We start from the raw sequence: 12,500 nt of genomic DNA, 5'->3' as shown, positions 1-12,500 counted from the left end.
GGGGAGATGCGGCTCCCCTCAACCTGGCTTGCGGCTTCTCCTTACTCCACCGCCCCTCCAAGGCAGCTTCATCCCCTAATCATAATAATTGGGGCTCTCCAACGAAAGAGCACGGACCATAGCTGCAGAGAGTCGCAATCTACCATCCGTCAGCGAGGAGACTCCACCTTCTTCCCAGTTGGTTACATATCTTTTGTGCTATCCTTTTGTAGTCATTTACCCACAATTTATATCAGTCTTCACATTGTCAAACTAACATATGCTTATATATTTATCAGTTATTAATCATCCATGACTCAACTATTTATTCCATCATTTTTTACGAGATGTTCCAAGTTTTGTCTTAAAATGTATGTTATACTTTCAACCAGTGGTTATATATATCTATATTATGTTTTATATCAATCTATTAAATTTCTATCACAAAATTGTCTATTATATTACCATGCCTTTTTATCCAACCATTGATAAAACAAATCCCATATCATATAAAATTGCTTGTCTTCTTGTTCTCTAATTTCAAATGTCAGTATACTCATTTCAGCACAGTCCATAATTTTTTTGATAACTTCCTCCTGCATAGTTATTTTGTTATTTTTCCAGTTCTTCGCAAATACAATTCTAGCCGCTGTTAAAACATTTACCGTGTTTCTCACATAATAAGGCCGGGCCTTATTTTTTTTTGAGCCCCGAAAAAACGGCTAGGCCGTCTTTTCGGGGGGTGACTTAATTCCCCCCTTGCATCCTCGCCAACAGCCGCTCCTAACGGGCGATCATGGCCAAGCACAGAGAGCTCCCTACTCCCACCTTTGCTGCAGACACTTTTGGCACCTGCCGCTGTTGCTTTCCCTTCTGCCCATTCCACTGCCACGTTTGGAGCTGCCGCTTCCGTGATTGGAGTGCCGCCGCCATTTGGAGCTCCAAACGCGGAAGTGGCAGCTCAACTGTGACGCGGCGATCTTTCTATTTTGGTCCGCGCGAAGTTCAAAGCGAGTAAGAGAGGGAGACTGCGATGCCTCCATCCGAGATGGCAACCTCACTAGTGGATCACAACGTGGCTGGAAGCCCGAATCGGTGGGATACGATGGCGATCTTTTTGGAGCGAGAGGAAAGGGAGAGAAGAGTTGCGAGGTGTAATTTGCAGGAGGAAGTGGGTGTACCCACGGCAGGGAGCCCAAGGAAGAAGGGCTGGTAGGCAACAGAGAGCGTCCCGTAGCTCCGGAAGCAGCCTAGAGATGCACCTGGGAAGAGGCGCAGATGCTGCCTTGTAGTTCCCAAGCCAACTGCGTGCGCCGCCTTTAGTTATGTGCGCTCCGCGCTTTGGGCATCTCCGTGTGATCGCGACCCTGTCCTTTCCACCTGGCGCCCTTGCTGCTTTCTGGCTCTTTAGCAAGGCATCGCGGTCTCCCTCTCATGCTCGCTCTGAACTTCGCGCGGACCAAAATAAAAGATCGCCCACCGTCATGTTTGGAGCTTCTGCATTTGGAGCTTCCGCCGCCGTTTGGAGCTCCAAACAGCGGCAGTGCTCCAAACACGAAGCCCTTTGCTAAAGAGCCAGAAAGCAGCAAGGGCGCCAGGTGGAAAGGACAGGGTCGCGATCACACGGAGATGCCCAAAGCGCGGAGCGCACATAACTAAAGGCGCACGCAGTTGGCTTGGGGACTACAAGGCAGCATCTGCGCCTCTTCCCGGGCGCGTCTCTAGGCTGCTTCCGGTGCTACGGGACGCTCTCCGTTGCCTACCAGCCCTTCTTCCTTGGGCTCCCTGCCATGGGGTACGCCCACTTCCTCCTGCAAATTACGCCGCAACTCTTCTCTCCCTTTCCTCTCGCTCCAAAAAGATCGCCATCGTATCCCGCCGATTCGGGCTTCCAGCCACGTTGTGATCCACTAGTGAGGTTGCCATCTCGGATGGAGGCATCGCAGTCTCCTCTCTTACTCGCTTTGAACTTCGCGCAGACCAAAATAAAAGATAGCTCGCCGCCATGTTTGGAGCTGCCACTTCTGCGTTTGGAGCTCCAAATGGCGGCGGCACTCCAAACACGGAAGCGGCAGCTCCAAACGTGGCGCCGTAATGGGCAGAAGGAAAGCAACAGCGGCGGTGCCAAAGGTGTCTGCAGCAAAGGTGGGAGTAGGGAGCTCTCTATGCTTGCCATGATCGCCCGTTAGGAGCGGCTGGTGGCGAGGAATTCCAGCCGCCGGGCGCTCCTAGCAGCAAGTCTCCCGCCCTTCCCCTTATTTTGCATATTTTAAAATAGGCCTAAATTTGGGGGGATGGGCTTAATTTGATTTTATGCCCAAAAAACATGCTGGGCCTTCCTATTGGTGGAGGCCGTATTGTTGGAGAAACACGGTACAATCAAATATTTCAATTCTTTATATGTCCGGTATGACTCCCAATAAAAATATCTGGTTTAAAGTCTATGTCACGACTCCAATAAAGAACGGACTGGAGCCGAGACAGCCAGGGTGTGATATGACCATAGTCTTTTACTTGCCTTACATTGATTGTAATGATGACGTTATGATGAATATTCTTCAAATGACTGACATCAGCTTCCTGACAAGGAGTGGTACAATAATAATGATTCATGGCGGGATGTCTAGGGGGTGGTGTTGTAATAATGGTACGAGGCAAATGAGGGTACACGGACTCATTGAGCAGGGGAAAGGTACAGTTACCATGTTTAATTTAAGAGTGCCGGATGTTAGGCAGCGAAGGCGGCCGGAAGGTGGTTATAGTAATTATGCTGTTTTCCAAAGTATAAAGTGTAAATACAGCTCTGGGTTGCAACGAAACCCAGAACTGACTTTAAACATAATTTGATCACTGTTACCTGTTGTTGTAGTGTGGGAGACAAATAAAAAACTTCACTGAAGCTACACGAGTGAGTTGATATCTTTCACCCCCTCAATATCAGAAGAACAGCTGACAGAAAGTCAGCTCTCTCCCTTCACACTGTGTAATTCCTCCGGAGGCTTCCGTTCCTTTGGAATCCTAGGAGCAACGAACTATGGCTGAAGGTAAAGATGGGGAGGATGAATTGTAGTTGGAGACCGGGAAGGAGGAGGAGGAGAGCCAGCTGGGAGCCGACGGCGGTAGTGTTGTTGCGGGTAATATCCCGCCCGATGAAGGAACAGGAGGTTCAGACGGAGGAACCGATGACAGTTTGCAAAAGGTGGTGCGACCAAAGACACGGCCAGGACGGAGGAGTGGGTTTGACTTAATGGAGGACGTGGGGTTTCTTTGGAGTAAACCTCCTACCCGTGTCCCTGCACACTAAAACCTTTGAGACGTGGAGAGAAAGGAGGATAGGTGAAGGAGACGAATGGAGCACATCCCCATCCAGCCTTGGAGCTAGTACTCTTGAACTTCTCCGTGTAAAATATGGGGAATTAAGTATCAGCAGCCGTGACACCATGCATCATTGGGGAAGCAACATGGAGAACACATCTTTCCTTAGTTCTCTGCCTCAGGATGAAAGAGACCATACCCATAGAAGAACAACACATGACTTTTTGGCTGGGTTTGATTCCTCGCTTGCAAAAGTGGTGGGGGATTCAGAACCCAGAAGAAGAAGAGCCACACACATGACGTCTAGCAGTGAACGTTCGGAGTCCTTACCTTGACGTGAGCTGCAGGAAGAGTCTTGGGGATTCCGCAGAAGGACTGGCCACTGGGAACAGCGCATGGTATGGGGTCCACCTCCACTGTAAACTTCTTTTGATGGAAATCCCGAACATATAGCTTTATTTCTCAGCCAAGTAGTAAATCATTTGGAATTATATGCAACATATTACCCCTCCCAGTGGTCAATGATAGTAGCAATTACTGGGGTGTTAACCGGAGACGCAGCAGACTGGGTGGCAGAGTTGCATAGCACCCATGCTAGAGTATTGATTGATGTAGGATTATTCTTGGATTCGCTTTGTAATCAATTCGAGGCTAAGTCTAGAGTACACCAGACTGAGGAAGCAATAATGACATTAAAACAGAATGGAAGTCAGCTATTGAGTATGTCAGGGAGTTCAGATGATTGGCTGGGAAACTAAGAACTTGGCCAGAACGTCTATTGATTAGGGAATTCAGGCTGGTTTAGATAGAGGATTACGACAGGCTTGTCTCTACAGGGGTGTGCCCCAACGAATAACAGACTGGTATAAAACTGTTATTGAACTAGACGTAGGGTTGAAGGAATTTAGAGAGAAATCTGAATGTCCATGAAGAACTGGTCCGGTTGGCACTAATGTGGGAATAGGAAGGGGTGTGCAAGGAATTGTGACCAACAATACCAGGGGTCATTTAAATCTAAGGTGTTTTCGTTGTAATATGTTGGGACATAGGGCATTTGAATGTCCTACAATAGATACAGGACGTATGAAGCAAACAGCGAGGGATCCTTCCGGAAATGTTTCACAGATTGGATATAGTGTCAGGGGAGTTAGTAGTCATGAAAAATCACAGGGTGTCACACAACAAGAACCATCCATAGCTCCGGCCACACGAGAGATGAAGCAATACAGTAACCAGCGGCAGCCGAGAGTTGTGTCGGGACTGTATGACAGTGGTGACGACAGCCAAGAAGACACCATGGTAAGCTTTCCTGTTAGGCCATTTATAATATCCATAGTATTAGATATGTAGGGCTTAGAGGCCGATGTGGAGCATTGATAGATACTGGATGTATCAGATGTCTGATTAGTCAACGTGTGGTGGATGAACTGCATGTGCCATTAGAACCCCTTCCTACCCCCATTGTTCAAGCAATTGTTAGGGGGAGTACCGGCTCTGATGATGGCCGTTCCTATTCGATTAGAAATTGGAATCCATTGGGAACGATTAAGATTCATTGTAGTATCGGAAATGCGAGAGGCAGTTATTTCAGGTTTAGTATGGTTGGATCGTTGGAAACCCACCATTTGGTGGGAAGGTGACTTTAGACAATTAAGGCTTACTATAGGACCAGAACCGCCACAGCAAGAACCAGAAGTACAACAGCAGAGTTTAAGGGTGGAGCCCATTAGTTTGCTAGATGAACATAGTAGTTCCTCTTTTCCATCAGTATATCAGGATTTGGCGGAAGTATTTAGTGAGACGAAGTGTGAGATTCTACCACCGCATCGCCCAACGGACTGTGCTATTGAACTGATTCCAGGGGCAAAATTGCCAAAACCCCAGATGTATGCAATGACACCGAAAGAAATGACCGAAATGCGGAACTTTCTAGACAAGAATTTAGCTCGGGGATTCATTAAAGCTGGACAATCATACATAGCTGACCCTGTACTATTCCAAGAAAAAAAGATGGTGGCCTACGTTTGTGTGTTGATTTTAGAGGACTCAACATGGTCTGCGTCAATAACCTGTACCCATTACCATTAATCAGTGTGTTGTTGGCTACCTTATCAACTGGACATTTCTTTACTCAATTAGACTTGCGCGAGGCATATTATCACGTGAGAGTAAGACCTGAGGATGAATGGAAGACAACATTAAATTGTCCCCTCGGAAGCTATCAATTCCGAGTAATGACTTTTGGATAACAAGGGCCCCCCGCAGTGTTCATGCAACTTATTAATGGTGTACTACAAGAACATTTATACTGTGGGGTGCTAGTATATTTGGGTGATATACTTATTTACACAAAAACTGGAAGAACACGTCCAATTGGTGAGTGTATTAACTAAATTATTAAATGCCAAATTATATATCAAATTATCTAAGTGAGTTCCATTGTACGAAACTAGACTATCTGGGATATCGAATCTCTAATGCAGGATTGGAGATGGATCCCATGAAGGTAAAAACTGTAATGGAATGGAAAATCCCCCAAGCAAGAAAACAGGTACAAAGTTTGATCTTCGAGGGGCCTACAACCTGGTGCGGATGCGAGAGGGGGACAAATGGAAGACAGCATTTGGCACCCGATACGGCCATTTTGAGTACACTGTGATGCCGTTTGGGTTGACCAACGCCCCTGTGGTCTTCCAGCACCTGATGAATGACGGGTTTCAGGACATGTTAGATCGGTTCGTGGTGGTGTACCTGGGAGATATTCTGATCTATTCCGGGTCCAGGGACAGCCACCTTCACCACGTTCGTCTGGTTTTGCAACGCCTTCGGGAACACCAACTTTATGCGAAGCTGGAGAAATGTCTCTTCTTCCACACTTCCATAGAGTTCCTTGGGCACATCATCTCTCCTGAAGGCATCACCATGGACCCGCATAAAGTGGAGGCCTTGTGTAGTTGGGAACCACCTCGTCGCGTGAAGGACGTTCAACGCCTATTGGGGTTCACTAACTATTACCGGACCTTCATCCTGGGTTTTGCCAAGCTGACAGGTCCAATAACCCAGCTCCTTCGAAAGAAGGTTCCATTCCAGTGGGGCACCTCGCAGCAACAGGCTTTTGAAGCCCTCAAGAAGGCCTTCATCGCAGAACCTGTCCTGAGGCATCCTGATCCGCATCGTCCTTTTGTGGTGGAGACAGATGCGCCCAACGTGGCTATTGGGGCTGTGTTGTTGCAAGCCCCAGCGGATAGCGTCACTCTTTTTCCCTGCGCTTACTATTCCCGGAAACTCACTCCTTCCAAACGCAATTACACCATCTGGGAAAAAGAGTTGCTGGCTATCAAGGCTGTGTTTGAGACTTGGCGACATCATCTCGAGGGGACCCAACACAAGGTGGAGGTCTGGACGGACCATCGGAATTTAGAACACTTGTCAACGGCACGAAACTTAAACCAGCAGCAGATCCGGTGGTCATTGTTTTTTGCCCGGTTCAACTTTTTTGTGACCTATATCCCCAGTGGTCACAATTGGAGGGTGGATGCCCTGTCCCGCAAACCTGAGTACCTTTGCCCCGAGGACCCCATTCCTCCGCGGACAGTGCTGCCAGCAGAATCCTTGGCCGTAGTCCAGGAACCAGTGGATTTGCGGACTCAGATGCGAGAGGCACAGCGCCTAGACGCTTGGTTGCAGCAGAGGATGGAGGAGATTGGACCCGATTCCCCATGGACTTTGGAGGAGGGCTTACTCAAGCATCAGGGCCGGTTGTACGTACCCACGGGGCCGCTTCGAGCCCTTATTATGACTCAGTGTCACGACAACCGTGCAGCTGGCCATTTTGGGTTTTTTAAGAACCTCCATCTTGTCACGCGGACTTTTTGGTGGCCTCGAGTACGGCATGATGTCCACGCCTATGTCACGTCCTGTGTACTGTGCAGGCAAGCGAAAACCGCGACGGGTGTGCCTCCTGGTCTTCTCCAACCTCTGCCGACTCCGGAAAGACCATGGGGAGCAATTTCCATGGACTTCTTGACTCATTTGCCATCATCTTCGGGATTTACGACTGTGCTTGTAGTGGTCGACATGTTAACCAAAATGGCCCACTTTATTCCGTGTTGTAAATTACCTTTGGCCCGTACTACTGCCCGGTTGTTTTTGCAGCATGTTTTTCGTCTCCATGGTCTGCCAGACAGGGTAGTTTCTGATCGCAGTGTCCAATTTACAGCCCAATTTTGGAAGAGCCTGATGACCGCGTTACAGGTGCAGGTCTGCTTGTCGTTGGCGCACCATCCAGAGACTGATGGTGGGACGGAGAAGGTTATTGGCATTCTCGAACAATATTTACGTTGTTTTGTCAATCAATGACAGAACAATTGGGTTGCTTATCTCCCTCTGGCGGAGTTTGCCTTCAACAACTCCCAGCACCACCTCCACCCAAATGACACCATTTTATGCAAATGTGGGCTCCCATCCGCGGTTATTGCCGTTGATGCTCTTAGATTACCCAGTTCCCGAGACCCAGGAATTCCTGTCGGAACTACATTCTGTTCAACAATTAATTCGACAGCAAATGATATGGGCCAAGGAAGACTATAAGAGGTTCGCAGATCGCTCTCGACAGGCGATGCCTCCGCTGGCTGTGGGAGACCGTGTGTGGTTGTCCACAAAACATCTTCGGGTTGACCACCCAATAAAGAAGCAGGACCATCGGTTCATCGGCCCCTTTTCCATCGAGGCGGTCATCAACCCCGTAGCCTATCGATTGACTCTACCGCGCTCCATGCGAATTCATCCTGTCTTCCACTGTTCCCTTTTGATCCCAGATGCCCCTTTGTGTGATCTCCGACCTCCCGCAGCTGATGATCCATCACCTGTATCCGCTGATGATAATGCAGTTGACGGCACAGTGGTCAGCATTCGGGATTCCCGCTGGTTGAAAGGACGGTTCCAGTATTTGATCGAGAGGCAGGGGGATGGTCCAGAGGCCCTTTCCTGGGTGGATGCTTCAACGTTCCATGCCCCGGACCTTATACAGAGGTTCCATGACCAGTTCCCCTTGAGACCACATCCTGACCATCAGACTCGGTGGAAGGGCCCTGCGGTGAGGGATAGTGTTGTGGCTCCGAGTACTGAGCCTGCATTGTTAGAGGAAGAGGACTCGGAAGATGAGGAGGAGGAATTGGGAATGCCTTCCTCCCCAGGACCTTCCTCTTCGGCAGTGCCTTCCTCCCAGATAATACCTCAGGTTTCAGCAGATAACCGAGAGGGACATCCTGAGACTAAGCAGGAGGAGGAGGGCATATCAGAGCAGCCTCTGACAGGGAATCAAGTAGACGAAGGTTGGCTTGATGCTAGGAAGCGTCGCATGAAGAAGTGTGAGCTGCAGCATAGGAGGCGTGGACAAATCAGAGAGTGAGCTGAGTCATGGAGACACACCCCACAGGGGATAAAAGTGGATGTGTTTTCTCTGGAAACTCTGTACGGGACAAAGTGTTACTTTTCTGTCAGGCCTTGGTGTATTTTGTTTCTTGAAAGCTTTAGTGATTAATGTTTCTGGTTATCTTGTCAGACTTGGCAGGCAGCGTTTGTGATAATGCCAAGAACATTGTCTGCTTAAAGGAATTAACTCTGTAAATACTGAATCTTCTTGCCTGCCTGTATTTTGTCGGAGTCTGGACTTTTTATGTTCCTTGGAAAGGTGAGACATAACACCACCCTATTTAGCTGATTAACACCCACCCTTCCCATTAGTTCTACACGCCTCCACCCCGCAATCCTAAACGCCACTAATTACCAAACAGAATGTGGTTTCAATTCCCAGTTTGTGCTTTAACTTCTCCAATTATTGTTTGTGTTTCATTTAGGGTAATGAGAGGAGTTGGAGCGACAAACCCTCTCTCACCCCATCCCCGCTGCACGTTCACGCTGACACGAGATAAGTTGAACTGGGGTGGGATCCTCAAATGCACGAGAGGCCTTCTGCTCAAGTTGATATCTTGCAAATGTCAGGATCCGACTTTCACTCCCCAATCAAGACAATGTGTAGGGATTCACCTCAGGAAATAAACCGGTCAGTTCTTTGAATCCCGACACTTTGTCTATTTTAAAAGGGGCGAGTCCCATGTTAACATGCACTACAGTATTGTGGGCCACTTCAGCAAATGGCAGGAAATTTTCCCAGCTAAATTGCTGATAATTAACACAGCATCTCAGGTATTGTTCTATCATTGCGTTAGCTCGTTCTGCAACTCCGTCCGTACTCGGATGGAAGGTGTGGCAAAGCCCTTGAGAATGATGATCCTACCAACTTCATGAACTCCCTCCAAAACTCCACTGTGAACTGGACCCCTTCCTTCCCCCACTCCCCAGTCCCAGAGGATCCTTCTTGGCATCCCATGGAGACACATTTGGGTTCATTAGTTGGAGGGCCCGTTGGAGGAGCGCCGGCCGGGAGGATCGCTGGGCGGAGCGCTACAACTGTGGCTTCAGCTCGAGCGCGCAACTTCGTCGTCTCTTCTCCCTCCAACTCCGAGGAATGAAAGCTTTCCAGGCGGATTTGGCTCTGCTCTGCTTCTTCCTCCTCAGCCAAGAGAATGATCATCCTTGCAGTACGGTGAGTCGGTGAGATTCATCCCATCCTTGCAGGGCGGTGATCACTGGGAGCTGTGAGTCTGTCTTCAGTAGTTTGCAACCAGGGTGTGAAGCAGACTGCTTTCCCCCTGCCGCCCCACTTCCCTCATCCCTCTTTTCTCTTCACCAAATTGCTAATCCGGACTCCATCTTTAAAAGGACAGTAACTTTGGACTTCCAATAAGTAGGGAAGTACTGTTATAACTGAACTCATGTGAAGATTGGAAGCAATTTTATTCCCTGTGATAGAAGCAGAAGTATATTGAAGCCAGGAGTGATAGAAGCAGAAGTATATTGAAGCCAGGAGTGAATGCTCAATACAAATCTGAGTCTACACAGTAAAAATATAAACTGTTCGAATTGCCAGTGCAAGACGTGCCTCTTTCTCTTAAAAGCAACAAACTTTGAAAGTGTATTTAGTTAACAAGGAGGGGCCCAGAAATCTCATTCATCAAGGGAAAACAAAAACAAAAAGTTTCCTGTTGCCTCCCTGTAAACTGTTCAATTTGTCTCTGCTGAATCAAAGTCTGCTTGCAAAAAGGAGAGGAAGAATAGTTGGTTTCCTCTGTTCTTAGAAGTGAAGCCCTTTCCTTCAATCGGATAAAAACCCTTTGAACATTGTGTTACAACTTCCTGTTTACAGAGTAATAGCGATCTGCTATTCAAAGAGCAATAAATTCCTCTCATTCAGTCAACTACAGCTGCTAGTAAAACAATTAACCCTTTCCTTGCAGACTCTTAATACTACCTCATTACTTTAATCAAACACTGATTAATTCATTACCTCAAAACTTACAACTTTTCTACCTCATCACCTATATCAACGATTAGATAATCAATTTCTATAAAATATTTTATTAATGGTTTAATTGATTTATTGTTTTAATTGATTAGTGTGATTAGAGTGTTTAGTGCAAATAGTGTGATTACTGACTAGTTTAAAAGATCAAGATTCATGTAATTTAATTGAATAGTAAAATCAATGATTTAGTGAATTTAAATGAACAGTGTGATTAATGATTAGTGTAATTAATTGATTAGTGATTAGAGTAATTAATTGATTAGGCTGATTGTTGCTCAGGAATATTATCTGACTAGAGAGATTACTGCAATTGATTGATTGGTGTGATATTGGCTATAGATTATCCAAAATTGTTCCTTTAATTAATTCAATCAACGTACTATCTTAACAAACCTACCATGCCAAAAAGAAAATCCAACGCCAAACCACAGCCTAAAGAGAAGATAATCCCCACCAATGAACCACAAGACTCCTACACATGCCTTAAATGCTACAAAAATCTAAAGGATAATGAAAACTCCATCAAATGTTCTCTGTGTAAAAATACGCTCATCATGACTGCTTGGGATTACCTGAGCAAATGATTCAATACCTAGAATCATCCAATGAGTTTCCATATTTCTGCAAATCATGCAGACCCAAACTGGATCTGTCTGAAAGAGTTGATACCATCGAAACCATTGAAACATCCCTTAACACCATAGTAGCATCCCTGGACGCTGTAAAAGAAAGAATATCCAACCTTGAAAAAAAAGACACAACGCAAAAACCTGAACATCCAATAGCTACAAACCACATCTCTACCCAACAACCACAACCCAATCCAAAACCCAATCCACAAATAAACACAACCCAGACAAATATTGATATCCCAATCCTCATCAGAGAAGCTGTTGAGCGTGAACGGAAACGCCCAAACGCCATCTTATTTGGTCTAGAGGACATCAATGACAATGATGACATCACAACTGTCCGAAACATCATCAGTGATTATCAAGCATCAACCATCTCCGCTGATGAAATACTTGACATTTCCCGCATTGACCGAGAGCTCAAAAACAGAGACGGCTCTGTGGCCCCACGCTTGTGCAGGGTCATTTGCAAAATGAATCAAGCAAACGTAAATTCATTTACACTATAAATTCACTCGCCAAAACCAACACCAACCATAAGAACCTCCGTTGTCGCCCTGACCTAACCATACAGCAACGTGCCCGCTCCCGTGTACTCCGCACTGAACTCAAAAACGTCTAGACAGTGGAGAGAAGGACCTGTACATTGACTACCATGCTGACTGTATCAAAAGTAAGCCACACAACCCGCAACTCAACTTTAACCTCAACCACAACCCTACCTCAACCGATCCACCATCACCCAAGACTAGGCATGCACGCCCCTAACTACCTCAATTCCAACTACTACTGGCCTTAAATGCAAACTACTCAATGCAAGAAGCCTCGTGAATAAAATACCTGAATTTTTCCTCCTACTAAATATGGCTAAATTCGACATTATATTTGTCTGTGAAACATGGCTCAATGCATCTCTCCCTGACTCCATTACCACAGTAAGGGACTATCATGTTTACCGATCAGATCGTGAAATTCGTAGAGGAGGTGGTGTTGCTATCTTCTATAAAAAGTCCTTACATCTAAAAATATCCAAGTTACCCAGGAGCTTGCTCTTCCTGAGACCATCATCTGTGAACTATCCTTAAATATCACAATTCGATTCTTACTATGTTACAGAGCACCTGATTATGACATCAAACATGTAAACA

General features: G+C 46.6%; 2 protein-coding genes across 6 annotated transcripts in view; one reads left to right on the top strand and one right to left on the bottom strand.

Annotated features, from left to right (window-relative positions):
* The window catches only part of LOC113428317 (uncharacterized), a 136,680-nt gene that overhangs the window by 36,433 nt on the left and 87,747 nt on the right, over nt 1–12,500 (top strand). The gene's annotated exons all lie outside the window — the stretch shown is intronic.
* Nucleotides 1–12,500, bottom strand: part of LOC113427367 (uncharacterized) — a 147,353-nt gene that overhangs the window by 60,325 nt on the left and 74,528 nt on the right. The gene's annotated exons all lie outside the window — the stretch shown is intronic.

This window comes from Notechis scutatus, chromosome 2 (genome assembly GCF_049901735.1).
Source record: "Notechis scutatus isolate UNSWTSFEM ecotype Mainland chromosome 2, rNotScu1.2, whole genome shotgun sequence".
In the NCBI taxonomy this organism is placed as follows: Eukaryota; Metazoa; Chordata; class Lepidosauria; order Squamata; family Elapidae; genus Notechis; species Notechis scutatus.
This window is presented reverse-complemented; position numbering and strand designations above follow the sequence as displayed.